This window comes from Canis aureus, chromosome 23 (genome assembly GCF_053574225.1).
Source record: "Canis aureus isolate CA01 chromosome 23, VMU_Caureus_v.1.0, whole genome shotgun sequence".
NCBI lineage: Eukaryota > Metazoa > Chordata > Mammalia > Carnivora > Canidae > Canis > Canis aureus.
The window spans coordinates 44,491,303-44,505,023 of record NC_135633.1 but is presented as its reverse complement, the minus strand read 5'-3'; the positions used below and the strand labels follow the sequence as shown (position 1 = coordinate 44,505,023).

The window sequence follows — 13,721 nt, the reverse complement described above, 5'->3', positions numbered from 1 at the left end:
CATCGGAGACCTCCCCCTCCTGCTGCACTGCTTCTATGGTTTATCCCTGGTGCAGCACAGCACCGCACATCGCTGATGCACAAGGTAGTGTTTCCCGATTTAGCCTCGAGTGTGAGTCCTTGTCCCCTTCACAGGGTCACATGGGGCCCCAGTGCGGCACGTCTTCCAGAAAACCTATCCTCTCCATGTTCTCTGTCTTCACTTTCTTCCCAGCATCCCAGGAGAGCAAAGAATGAGGCACAAGTGCTCATCAATCAACTCTGCTTGGGCCCTGTTTGCTTACGTCCCGTGGCCGAAGCAGGTCCTATGACCTAGCCTAGGGTCAGCGTGGGAGAGAGGGCAGCGCAAGGCCATGGATACCTGGGTGTGATTCGTTAGAGGTCATTCGTGCAACGATGTGTGAAGTTCCCTTCTTAGACACGCGTTGCGAGATACAGAACTTTAACATAAATTATGAAGCTTTCACAAAGATACAATATAGACTTTATTACCAGTATAAGGAAGCATTTGGAGTCACATTAAGGGACTGAATCCTACATCAAATGGCTCTGCTTGCCTCATAAAATTATTCATTAATTTTTAGCGGTGGCCTTGGGAAGTTATGTACATAATATTTAGAGGAAAGTGGCATTTACAATTATAATGAATTCAAGCAAGCCACACAGTAATACCTCTGCCCCAGATTGGAACTTGAGGCTTGCGAATTTCATATTTAATGGCATGCACGTCCCCCCATCGCTCTGCCCTCGAACGTGTGGTGGTCCGTATGCGCCTGTCTCATCTACCAGAACTCAAACTCCTCTGAAGGCTGCCGTCTCACCGCACCCATGTTCATCTTCCTAGATCTTCCAGCACCTACACCACTTGGTTGATGCTCCCTAAATGCTTGTTAAATTAATTATTCACTAGTTGCCTTTTATTAAACACCTATATGTTCCAGGGACTTCTCTCAGAGACAAGGTCACCAATTCTCTCTCAGAGCCACAGATGAGTGTTATTCTCTACAGTTTACCCCTTTGGGGACTGACTGGGGTGTGCAAGGCCCACGGTGTGTGGGCTGGCATTCCAGCCCAGTCCCATCCCAGGTCAGGACACTTTCCTCACTGCTGCTTTAAGTGAGCAGCAGGAAACAGGTGGCCAAAAGTGAAAAGGTGGCATCCATGTGCGGAGAGACAGGCAAAGGGGAGAGGAAGAGGTAATAGATTGGGGGGGGGGGGGTCTGCACTCACACTGTTCAGTGCCTTTGCAATAAAATAAACACTTGTTAATTAAGAGATTGGCCACCAGAAGGCTGGTTGAAAGCCCTGCAGGAGAGCCAGCTCTACAGCTCTTTAAAAGATCAACAGTAGTGAATTCTTGGTGGTGGGCAGAGGAGGGGCTGGGGAGGCCCGCTGCCAGGGCCCGCCCTCCTGGGCAGGTGACAGTTCCACGGGCACAGGGCATTAAGGCTGTCCTCAGGTGAAAGGTGGCCATTTTTTTGCCCATAGTTTTTATTACCTACTAGATCAGCAATACTAGAAAAAGCGGCCGTTCAGATACGACAGTATACAAGGCGGGTGTGTGTGTATGTGGCGGGGCAGCGGTGCAAAGTGCTTTACACTCCACGCATGATCTCATCTAATCCTGAGCACAACGCATTTGACAGAGATTTGATTATTGATCTACAGCCAGGGAGATGCGCTTTCCGGAGATTTCCCGGCTTTTAAGCGGTCGATCCAAAACCGAATTCTACTCGACTAAAAGCGCCGCACGGCACTGAGCTGAGGGCTTTGCGCGGCTTCGGTGCAGGTGGGAGGTGGGAAACTAAACGGTGAATCGCACGTGTCCGTGTGATTTACGAATCCAGGTCCGGGTCGGGACGCCCGGCGGCCCGGGGTTTGCAGCCTCCGGGGCGCGGGCTGCACAGCTTCGTGCCGGTCCTTCGCTCGGTCGCTCCCTCCCCGCGTGGCGGCCGCGCACTCGCGTCTCCCAGGCAGGGCGGCCCGGCCCAGCGCAGGGAGCCCGGCCCGGGCACGGCCCCGGGCGCCGCCGTCGGGGAGCGGGAGGTGCGTCCGCGGGGGGCGGGGGGGTGCAGCGGCGGCGCGAGCGGCTGGGCGGTCCCGGCGGGCTCCCCGGAGGCGGCGGCCTGCGGAGGCGGCTGGGAGGCGGGCGTGGGGGCCGGGCGGGGGCGGGGGCGGGGGCGGGGCGGGTCGGCCGCCGGTTAGGGTTAGGGCGCGAGGATTCGGCTTCCCGGCGGCAGAGGGCGCCTGGCGCTGCGGTCCGGCGCGTCGGAGCCGCCCGCGCGGGCGCCGAGAGGAGAGGAGAGGCGAGGCGAGGCGAGGCGAGGCGGGGAGCGCGGGCGGCGGCGGCGGCGGCCACTGCCACGTACTCCCGGCGGCGGCGGCGGCGGGAGGTGAGCGCGGGGGGCGGGGGCGGGGGCGCGGGCGCCGGGACAGCGGGTTCCCCGGTTCCCGCCACGCCGGCTCCGCTCGCTCCGCCGCGCCGCGCTGCCGGCCGAGGCCCGGGCGCCGAGCGGGTCCCGAGCGCAACTCGTGCGGGCGGGGCGGCCGGGGCGGGCGGGGCGCTCGGGACGGGAATCCCCGCCGCTGCGGGGCCCGGGCCGCGGCCGGAAAAGTTGGGGCCGGGCGGGAAGTGCGGGTGCGGGGCGGCCCCGGGGCGCGGCGAGGGGGGTCCCGGCCGGGGGGCGGCGCGGAGCCGCGGAGGGGGTGCGCCCCGGCCTCGGGCTGCGGGGGGAGGGGAGGGGGGAGGGGAGGGGCGGGGAGGGGAGCCCTCCGGGGCCAGCCCGGGGCGGCGGTGGGGCGGAGCGATGGGCCGTGCGCTCTGCATACCCCGCCCGCGTGGGGCAGACCCCGAGACCCGGTCGGGCTCGGCGAGTCGGGGCCTCGGCGCCTGCAGGGCAGAGGGGAGCTCCCGCCCGCGCTCCCCCGCCGCGGGGTCCGCCCCCCCCCCCCCCCCCCGCCCCGGCTGTCGGGTTGGTCTCCCGCTCCGCAGCGCTTCGGGCCTGGGGAAGTTGAGGAGGGCTCCCTGGGTACTGGGTACTTAGGGGCTCCAGGGTGAGCGGGATTGGACGGCACGAAACCCTGGCTGCCGCGGGGCGCCGTCGGAAAGCACCCCTCTGACCTGCCCCCTCCCCCCTCCCCCCTCCCCCCTCCCCCCTGCGGACGGAATGTCGGGCTCCCCGGGCTGGGCTCGCGGGTCTGCTCGCGGGGTCCTGGGTATCCCGGAGCGGGTAAGACGCGGCCCTGTGTTCCGCGGCTGAGGCTGCTTATTCCAGAAACAAGTGGTCCTGGGGATGCTGGATGCTTTATTAGAATAGCCTGTGCGGTGCCCCTTGACGACAGCGATGACTCATGTTCTCATGTTGGCTTTTTTTTTCTTTTCTTTTCTTTTTTCAAATAAACTTTGTATTCAGGGCACAAGTATGCCAGGTCATTTCCGACATCGATGAAGCTGGGGACTCACACAGTGGGTCTTTTGAACCCTAGTTCTAGTCCTGGGTATATTAGCAAGGAGTATGACCTTGGGTGGGCCCTCTCTGGACTCAGCTTCCTTTTCTCTGAAATGGGGTATAGAAACAGCTAGACAGTCTGGTGGAGGCAGGGGTCAGCTTCTGAGGGAGACTAGATCCTTGTGAGGCTAGATCAGTCACACGAGGTCAACATCAGTCGATTATAAAGAAATTAGGATGGCCTTACAACAGGTAAGATGCAAGAAAGATCACAAAAAGCAAAACAAAAACTATCATTAGGTAGTCGGTACTAGATTTATAGTATGAGTCTTGTTATGCGGTCAGTGTGTATGAGGCTGTTTAGTTGTCTTTCATACAAAGTTGTTAACTGTGCTTTAAAGAAATTACATGTATCCTTCGTACAGACCTGAATTTTTTTCTTTCGTTTCAACCTTCAAGCCGTTGAGTGGATGCTCAGTTGGGTTGGTCTTGGTGTAGCCTTACTCGAAGAATATCCCCAGGATCTGTCATTGCCATTATACTAAAGGTTTCCTCTGGCTGACTGATACTGAGATCTTGTATCACCACTTTGTCATCTTTTTTCATTGTGGTTCGAGAAGTCCTGAGCTGATTCCTGTTGAATCTGGCACTTCTGAACTTCCCTGGTCTCTTTTCAAGTGAGCATAATTCACAGGCAAACTTCGTTAGATGCAGCACATTAAAAATAACCTGAAGTCATAATGTGGCCACCCCACCTGCGGTCTGTTGCGCAGACCTCAGGCCCCCTTGGGATAGCCTCTCACTAGAACTTCTGGGTCTCTGCAGGCTCTCCTGTTTGGATGCCCAGGGTCACCGCAGAGGTGAAATGACATGACCGGGCCAGATAGCACATAATGATTAAGCCATTATGCTGGAAGGAGAGGGTGTTGTTTTTGTTGTTGTTGTTGTTGTTGTTGTTGTTTGTATTTTATCATAACTTGACTGCTCCTATCCTTTTGTTCTCTTCCATTAGCTTTCAAAATCCATATTGGGTTTGACCACATCATTTTCAGTAATCCTTTTTTTGTCAGTTTCTTGGAAGCTATAGTTAGTGGTTATCTCTGAGTTTGAAGTTAAAAGTATATCCTCTCCAACAAGGAGAGGCCCAGCTAATTAGAGCAGATCTTTAAAATATATGTATAGTGCATATATATGTGTGCTTGTCTGTGTGTGTAAATTTTCACTTTCACTGAAGGCTATTAAATTAGTGAAAATTACGATGCTAATAGTAGTTACTATTTGAGTCCCTACCACTTATCAGACACAGAAAACTCAGCAAGTGTTACAGCTGGCTTGCGTAAGTTACTGATGATCTTTAAACCAAATAGCCCTTTTGTAATAGTGGAAAAGGAATTCTTTGTTATCCTACAGGGTTGTGCCGGTAAAGGAGATAATGTTTGCAAAAAGCAATGTGTGAACGGTAAGGGACCCTCTAGCCCATGATAATATTTCATGTAAGCACTTGGGGACCCTGGAAGCTTGAACCCATGAGTCTTGGTATCTTGTAGGTCTTGGTGTCAGGATCAATGCCTTATATTAAATGAGATACACAGCGGGTGCCCGGTGGAGGTTGTCATTTACCCCTCTCTCTCCCCTTGCCCACAGGCACACAGGATAATGGGATTGGTTAAATCTTCCAGTGAGAATTGTCCTCAAGGGAAAAAGGCTTTTCTGGTACGTTTTTGTACTTAGGAATAATTCTGACAGCTTTTGCCTTCCTGCCCCAATGCCCAGTGCTCATGGTGAATATTCCAGGCCCTGCCACCACCTAAAAGGAGGAAAAGAGCAAATCCAGAAGCTGGAAAGTATGGTCTTTGATGGAAAGTTGAAGATGGGTGAGGCTAGCTAGCCTCACCCTTTGCCCATTTCATGCCATCTCCTTTTTATTCATTTTGGCAGGGAGGAAGATCCTGATTTTGGGGGGCATTTCTTTTTTTTTGTTATAAATTTACTTTTTATTGGTGTTCAATTTGTCAACATATAGAATAAGCATTTCTAGCTGGAAGGAGGCATTGGAAGTGCTACAGTGTAAGGTGGGAGGGCAGGGCTGGTTAAGGGCTGGGCAGGAGATGGAAGAGTTGGATCTGACAAGCCAGAAAGTTTGGTGCGGGGAAATCTCTGTCTGGTGTAGGATGTGGCCAAGCATGGGCATCATGTCCACTACCTCATCCTAAAAGACTCTCTTGTGGGGCTTTGAAGTTCTTGAGCTCCAGACTGATTTTGATTGGTTGTGGTGGCATCTTAAATGAGTTTCCATAGTAAGTTGTATGCTGGAAAGGAAATTAAATTCCAAGAGGGTGTTTGTTGTGACTGATGCCAGAATTTCTCTGAGAATTTTATTAAGATTCAGTCAGCCTATAAAAGTACTTTTACTTCTCTGAGGATATTAATTAAGAAAGAACTTCAAAAAAAAAAAAAAAGAAGAAGAAGTGTCGCCTTTGTTAGCTTTTGAAATGTAATCTTCCTAATCTTTGGAACAAATGAAGTCCAAAAAATCATACAGCGATGTATTTTTAAAACATTTCCTCCCCAAAGTAACGTTTTCCTTCTTTTCCCCCTGTTGCTTCCCTCGCATTATTTTGATAAGGAGTTAATTTGGGTTTCTTTCACATTTCTCTAAGCCTCATTTTTATATTGATGACCTTTCGAGTCTAGATCTCTAATGTGCCTTCTTTGCCCCTGAGTTCATGGGTAGCCATTCATTCTGAAGAGATGGGGAAGCAGACTCCAGTCTCCCAAGCCAGGTGGGGGACAGGTGGAGTCCTCAGCATCATGGTTCTCGGGGAGCAAGGCTGTCCACAACCTGGATGTAATCCTCCCAGCAGCTCTGGAGGTTGGTCATGCTATCCTCGACGCACAGATGAGGACATGGGCATAGGAACATGTGTGTGTGCCCCCACGTAACCAGTGAGAGGTCAGTCTGAGTGTCTGCTGTGACCTGTATGATTCTAGTACCCTCGCAGGTAGAGGCCTTGCACGCTCCTCCAGGGTCAGACTCTGTCCTGTAGGCTGGGGGGGTTGGCAGAGGGGGTTGGGTCTGTGTCTTAGACTGGGCTGTGTGACATAGGAAGTTGGGACTGGGGAAACGAGTCTGCTAGAGTGCCTGGCACTGTTGGAGGGTGATAAGGGCTTGGACGTTGTGACAGTGGCAGTGGTGATGGCGAACAGGGACATGTCAGGATGGATCGTGCTTTGTTCCTTTGGATGTGGGAGCTGAGAGCCGGAGGCACCAAATCCAACCTGTTCTTGTGTCTTCTCACTCCTCCTATAGCCACTCTGATGCCCATGCTACTCTCAGAAGACTGAAGGCAGCCTCAGCAGAAACCCAGATCACCCCTTCGGTCTTTTGAGGGCTTGAGAAAGGCGCCCAAGTAAAACCTGAAGGCGCCTTCCCCTCTCTTTGCCTGTCACCTGGCCTTACCATTTCTACTTTTCCAGAAGCATCTCAGAGGATAGAATTCAAGTTCCTCTAACACTGTTCAGGGAATGCACATGTGAGCATTCAAAGCAAGTGAAAAGTATCAAAGGGAAAGGCCCTCAAAGAAGGGAACCTCCTCAGGGTAGAGTCTGTACCCCACTGTTTGCTGGTAGACTCAGTGGGCCCACCAGGGGGCATGGTCTCCAGTTCTGGCTCTTCCCCGAGAGGTGACCTGCCTCTAGGTCAGGGTGACTTGTGGTGCCCAAGCATAGGATGGGGTGGGGGGCTGGCCAGGAGATGGGAGTGGTGGTGGGTGAGTTCACAGAGGCAGCTGGCCTTGGGAGGAGATGGCCCCCTCCCCCAAATGGGGGTGTGTGTGCACACTCAGCGGGGGGCCACACCAAACTCAGGCAAACCAGAGTCAGATCAAGGGGAGGTGGTCCTGGTGGCTAGGGCCATGTGTTCCCATCCTAGGGTGCATGCACTGCTGCTGCCTCAGGACTGTGCTGGTCTCATGCCCTGTCCCATGATAAACTTGCTTGGTGTTCTGGCTTCCATCTTCCCGAATGGGTAATCCCCATGCACTTTATTTATTTATTTAAAATGTTTAAAAACAAATTTTTTTTTTCCCCGGAGTTCGATTTGCCCTTTAGATGGTTTCTTTTTGCTCACCTGAGCCTGCTGATCAGGTTCTGCCTTTGTTCAGGCTTCATCCTCATCACCAGGGGGCCAGGGGTTACCTTTATTGGGCTGTTGGCTTCCTGGCGTCCGCAGTCACAGCCGTCTTGGAGAAGTCACTGCAGGAGACTCAGCTCCCCTGCTTTCTGCTTGATGCTCACCCCTCTCCCTCCAGGACAGAACCTCTTTTACTTGCCCTCAGGGCACCTTTCGGTGGCGCCTGGCAGTTGGAGGTTGGAGTGCCAGGCGAGCCTGTCTGCTGGGCCGACGGGGTACCTGTTTAGTGGGACGGCGTTTCTGCCTGGGGATGTTAGCTGTCACGCCTGCTTCTTGAACCTGGTGCCCTAAGCGAGGCCCCTTTGTTGGTTTTCTTTTGGCTTCACGTTTAGCTGTGCCCGTGTGTTTGGGGTGTGTGTTTGTTTTAATTATTACCGGGAAGCAAAAAAAAAAGACATTTATCAAATATTTGAATCTACAGAAATGCGACTGCTGGCAAGCAGAAAGAATAAATATATATTTAGCCAGGCTACCATTGATTTAGCTCCTCTTTTCCCACATTGTTGCTGTTCTGTTGGCAGGACCATCTGATTTGTGTACTGGTTCCATTTGGATTTCCGCAGTGAGTGTGAAAAGATGCTTGGGCTGGTTGCCTAAGTGGAGGGACTCCAGGGAGTGGGCCTGGGGTTTCGGGGTTGCTGGTCTTGCCCTTGCTGTGCTCCCAGGAGCCTGGCACCTGGTGCCTTTGTGGGGAGGGTGGAGTCTGACCCGGCCACTTCTTTGGGCTCCCTGGGAGCAGCTCTGCTGGCCTCTCCTCTGCTGTTGGAAGAAGGAAATTCTCTCAAATTTTGGTTTTCTCATCTTTTCTCATCCTACAGGGGTGATGGGGAGGAAAGTGTTAGAACAGTGAGTTCTGGAGGCCAGTAGGTGCAGGGTGGGTTCAGCTGATGGGTAGCTTCCACAACTTTTACAAAAGTTTTTCTTACCGTCTCTGCCCCCAACATTTCCCTTTTTCCCTGTTGCTCCCAATCCAGTCTGTCCTCGGTGGCTTAGAAACTGAACTTAAGGGCTCCTGGATGGCTCAGCGGTTGAGTACCTGCCTTCAGCCCAGGGTGCGATCCTGGAGTCCTGGGATCGAGTGCCACATTGGGCCCCCTTGGGGAGTCTGCTTTTCCCTCTGTCTGTGTCTCTGCCTCTCTCTCTCTGTGTGTCTCATGAATAAATAAATAAAATCTTAAAACAAAACAAAAACCTGAACTTGAACCCTGTCAGTCACTCTTGGATAGACCTTGGAGTGTGACGTCAAATTGGCACAGGGAGTGGGGTGGGGCAGTTTCACTCCAGAACAAAAGCCTGTTTTGTTCGCATCATCATTTTATCAGTTCAGTTGCTTTTCTCTGGAATAGTATAGGTAATACATGAGTATATGATGCTCCCGCACCCCACCCTCCATTCAAGCAGCGGAAAATGGAAGATCCTCCCCCACCTGCTGCCTCTCTGCTGAGGCCTCAGAAGGAACCAGTGCAAGCAGTTTGTTGCCTATCCTGCAGCTTTCCATCAGCCCATATAGAACATGGATATACATAGTTTTGTTTCTTCTGTAAGCATAAACTGAGTCCGCCCTCTATACTGGTTCACTATTTTGCCTTTTCACCTGCTATGTCTTATATAGACATATAAGACATGTCTATATGTCTTTTCATGCATGTAGTTGTCCTGTCTTAATTTGTCTCTTACTTCTCTACAAAATATTTTATGGAATAGATATATCATAATTTACGAGTTGGCCCGCTTTTCATAGATGTGTAAACCAACTCCTTGGTTTTGCTGTTACATCTTCATGCATACATATTGTTATGCACACATGCATGTGGTTCTCTGGGAGTGGGATTGGTGTATCAAGGGTCCTCCACATTTATTTTTTTACTTATTTACTAGAGAGAGAGAGAGAGAGAGGGCACATGAGCAGGGAGGGGCAAGGGAGAGAGTAAGACAAAGAATCTTCAGCAGGCTTCACTCCAAGCGCAGAGCCTGACTGGGGCTCCATCTCACAACCAGAGATCATGACCTGTGCCGAAATCAAGGTGGTTAGGGCACCTAGGTGGCTAATTTGGTTGAATGTCTGCCTTCAGCTCGGGTGATGGTCTCAGGGTCCCGAGATCGAGCCCCACGTCAGGCTCCCTGCTCAGCGGGAGTCTGCTTGTCCCTCTCCCTGCCACTCTCCACCACTTGTGGGGAGCCTGTGCTCCCACAAGCACCACTTGTGCTCTCTCTTGCTCTTTGTCTCTCAAATAAATAAAGTCTAAAAAAAAAGTCAGTTGCTTAACTGACTGAGCCACCCAGGCGTCCCAGGTCCTACACATTTAAACTGTTACAGGGGTACCCCCCACCATGTGCTCTCAAGGACTGCCCTGGTTTGAATTACCAGTGGTGTGTGAGGCTGCCCATTTCTCCATGGGCTAGCATTCTTCTGAGGGAAAGAAGTGAATAATGCTAGTAGGCATTTCACTGATTATTGGTGAGGCTGTGCGCCTCATCATTTGGTGTCTGGATCTCGGTGGCCAAGTTCGTAGTAACCTTGGAGGGTGAGGGAGCCAAGCTCTCAAGGACCAGCACTCTGAGCAGGGTGGTGTGAGTGTCCTGCCACCAGGGGTGTCAGCATGGCCCTGGAAGCATACGCTTGTGGTTTCACACTCTCCCTGCTTTTCCCAGAGGCTTGGCGCTGTCCTAGAACACTTGGATTTTGATGTAAGCTGCCAGAGTATTTCTGTGAACCTCTTCCTAAGGAGGCAAGTCTGTGTAAGCAGCACCTGGAGACCCATCTGTCCTTATTGTCAAGGCAGGGATTCGAGGCTGGAGACCTCAACTGGAAGAACATTTAAAGATTGCATGCTGGAAAATCAGACGTTCTTGTTTCTGGAGTAGCGTCTGTGAATATGGTGCAGCAAGATTCTATGTGGAGCAGGTCTTTTCTTCCAGCAGTGTAGTGGTTTCCCTCTCTCCTGGCTTGTGGGACTATGATGATTTGCCTCTTAGCAGGGTGCTTTGAGGCAGAGCCATGGTTTCTTAGAAGATGTTCCAGGGGCCTGACCTTGTAGAGGAGGTGTCTCGAGGCCTCCACGATTGGGCTCACTTGGGCCATCCCTGCAGGCTGAACCCTCCGGTGGGCTTTGGGAAGCTCTGGATTACTGGCCAACAGTGTTCTTTACCTGCCATTCGGAGAGGCCCAGAGATAAGGAGTGATAGAGGAGTCAGCCTGGGGTGGTGCAGAAGTTCTTAGGATCAGGCAAGCTGGGTTCCAGCTTCCACTTAGCATTTATGGCTGTGTGACTTAAGCGAAGTTCGGTTTTCTCCTTGGGCCTCAGTTTCCTCATCTGTAAACCAGGAATAATATTAGTACCTACCTCACAGGGTTGTTGTGAGGATATAGAGAGTTATGTTTGTAAAGCTCTCAGCATATTACCTAATAAGTGCTCAGTGAGTAATTATGTTGTGTATCCTTTTTCCTTGATAAATGTTTATAGTTCCATGAATGTGCATTACATTTGCTAATATCAAAATGCGAAGAGTGTAGTGATTACAAGGAGAGGCATCGGGGATCAGCAGGTGACTAGAGCCAGCTTGAGATCCATTAGGGTTGTGGGAATAAGGAAGGGGTAAGAGCAGGAGGTTTTGGCTGGGAACCTTGTGGGGCAGGAGAGCAGGTGTGATGTTCTCTGCTTACACCAGACCTCCTGCTGTGAAACCCCAAAGCCCCGATGCAGAGGCCTTTTTCTTTTTCTTTCTTTCTTTTTTTTGGGGGGGGGGGGTGTAGACTGAGTGTTGGGAGATCCTTAGTACAGCCTTTCCCCTTGGTTTGTGAGGAGGCTGAGTGAGGGCCCAAAAGGTGAAGTGCCTTCCCTATGCCAAACTGCTGGCTGTTTCAGACTGGAGGTGGGGTCCAGGTCTCCTCCTCTGTGGGGTTGAGGCTCTTCCTCCACTTCCCCCACTGCCACATGCTGCCTGTTCCCAGGTGGGGGAAGAGAGAGCTTCAGGGTGTTAGGTGCTTTGCGCAGGGCTGCCGCTGGCTCCTCCTGAGGCCCTCATGAGATGAGTTCGCTAAGTACAGAGAGGGAAAGTCAAGCAGGGTCCAAGGTGAGACAGGGCTGGGACTCAGACTCAGGTCTGCCTGGCTCCAAAGCTCAGGCTTTGACCTTCTCTACCCGGTTACATTGCTAATGGTGTCAACCCCCGGTTGACGTCTGTGCTGGTTTCATACCCCTGATCACTTATAGTTAGTTGTGCTGTTCAGGGAGTGATGTCCACACGTGTGTGTGCATGCATCTGTGTGTGATGCCAGGTTCATTTGAAGTCTCTAAGTGGTTGGTTCACGCAAATAGGTGGTCTGAGACCTGCAGATTGCGCATGGAGAAGGCTGTACCTAAGGCCTCCAAAGTCCAGAGGGGGAAAAGGAAAGTTCACTCTTGAGAGCCAAACTTAGCATGTGAGCTTGTTATCTGTAGGCCTGGGAGGAATAGAGCCGCCCCGCAGGGATGTGGATGGGACCTGGGCAGAATGCATGGCTTGCAGAGTGCAGGATCCAGACAAGGTGACAAGGATCTTAAATAGTGCGTGTGAAAGTTAACTCTGCAAATGAGATGTGGCCTGTGGTGTGAGAGATTTCCTAGCAGAGTATGGTAGGTGCCAAATGTGCTGCCCTAAATGTAGGGCAGCGGGACAGAGACTTCATCTCGACTCCACAGACCTGAGAAGTAGCACAAGTGATGCAAGGGCTTGCCTGCCCCTTGGAGAGCAGGTAGGCATGGTGGCGGCGGCGGCGGTGGCTGCTGCTGCTGCTTCTTCTTCTTCTTCTTCTTCTTCTTCTTCTTCTTCAAGATTTTATTTATTTATGAGAGACAGAGAGAGAGGCAGAGACACAGGCAGAGAGATAAGCAGGCTCCCCATGGGGAGCCCGATGTGGAACTCGATCCCAGGACCCTGGAATCACAACCCGAGCTGAAGGCAGACAAACGCTCAACCACTGAGCCATCTGGTGCCCAGCAGGCATGCCTTCTAATCCGCCTTTCAGTTTTGCAGATGAGGACACCGAGACCCAGGGTCCTGGTCCTCGCTGAAGGACACCTGAGCTTGGGGCCCACCCTTCCAGCCCCTCCATCCACACGTGCAGGTAGTGATTGCTGCCTGTGGGTTAGCGTGACACTTGGCGCATGGAGGAGCTCAATATTATTTATCGAATGAACAAACAAGGTCCCCGTTCCATTGTGATCCTGGCTCCTCTGTCTCTGAGCAAAGTTGGATCATCTGCCCCTCAGTTTTGCCCTCTGTAGGATGGGTACAGCATCCCTGCTTCTCTTCTTAGCTTATCTTCATTGAGTCAGAATTCATCCAGAAGTATTTATTGGGTGGGCGCCCACTGAGTGCTGGATATGCTTCTGTGTGCTAGGCGTCTTGCACTGAACAAAAGAAACTAAAATCCTGTTCTTCTGGAGTTTATTTTCCACTAAGTGGGGACAGATGATAGATGGTTACAATTCATGATTTGTGTAGGAGTTTTCTGGGGCTGCTGTGACAAAGCACCACAACCTGGATGGCTTACAGTTCTGGAGGCTCTGAGGGGCGATCCTAGCTTCTGGTGGTTGCAGGCAGGCCTTGGTGTTATGGCAGCATATCTCTGCTCTCTGCCTCTGTCCCCGTGTGGCCTCCCTGAGTCTGTGTCTTTACCAGTCATTGCGTGAGGACCCGCTGTACTCTGCTGTGTCCTTGTCTGAGCTCTTACTTCTGCAAAGACCCATTCCAATTGAGGTCATGTTCTGAGGTTCCCAGTGGATGTGGATGGGGTGAGGGCACTGTTGAGCCCTGAACAGTATGAGAGGTGGTGATCACTGATGAAAAGTGGGACATACCGAGCACAGAGGACAGGGGGTGAGGTGTTGATCAGGCGGGCCTTGGGGAGAGGGTGTGTTTGAACTTCCATGCGGAGAAGTGGGGGATGGGGAGGGCTGTGATGAGGAGGGCGCAGAGGCCTGCGGCAGTGTGTGCACCTGCCGGGATGGTATGGGGCCGGCGTGGCCCGAGTCCTGTGCACACATGTGTGTGAGATCAGGAGAGTGTGTGGGCTGGGTGGTAACATGAGGGCATCCT

At 52.3% G+C, this 13,721-nt stretch overlaps 1 protein-coding gene across 3 annotated transcripts in view; it reads left to right on the top strand.

Annotated features, from left to right (window-relative positions):
* Positions 1-2,313: 2,313 nt before the first annotated feature.
* The window catches only part of SMCO4 (single-pass membrane protein with coiled-coil domains 4), a 62,549-nt gene continuing 51,141 nt past the window's right edge, over positions 2,314-13,721 (top strand). Inside the window, exon 1 of one of the 3 annotated variants that reach the window (XR_013362413.1) lies at positions 2,314-2,392. The gene's annotated coding sequence lies outside the window, so the exon portion shown is untranslated. Of the gene's footprint in view, positions 2,393-5,139; positions 5,162-8,179; positions 8,203-13,721 lie in introns of those variants that run through there. The other 2 variants (XR_013362418.1, XR_013362415.1) reach the window with 2 other exon arrangements.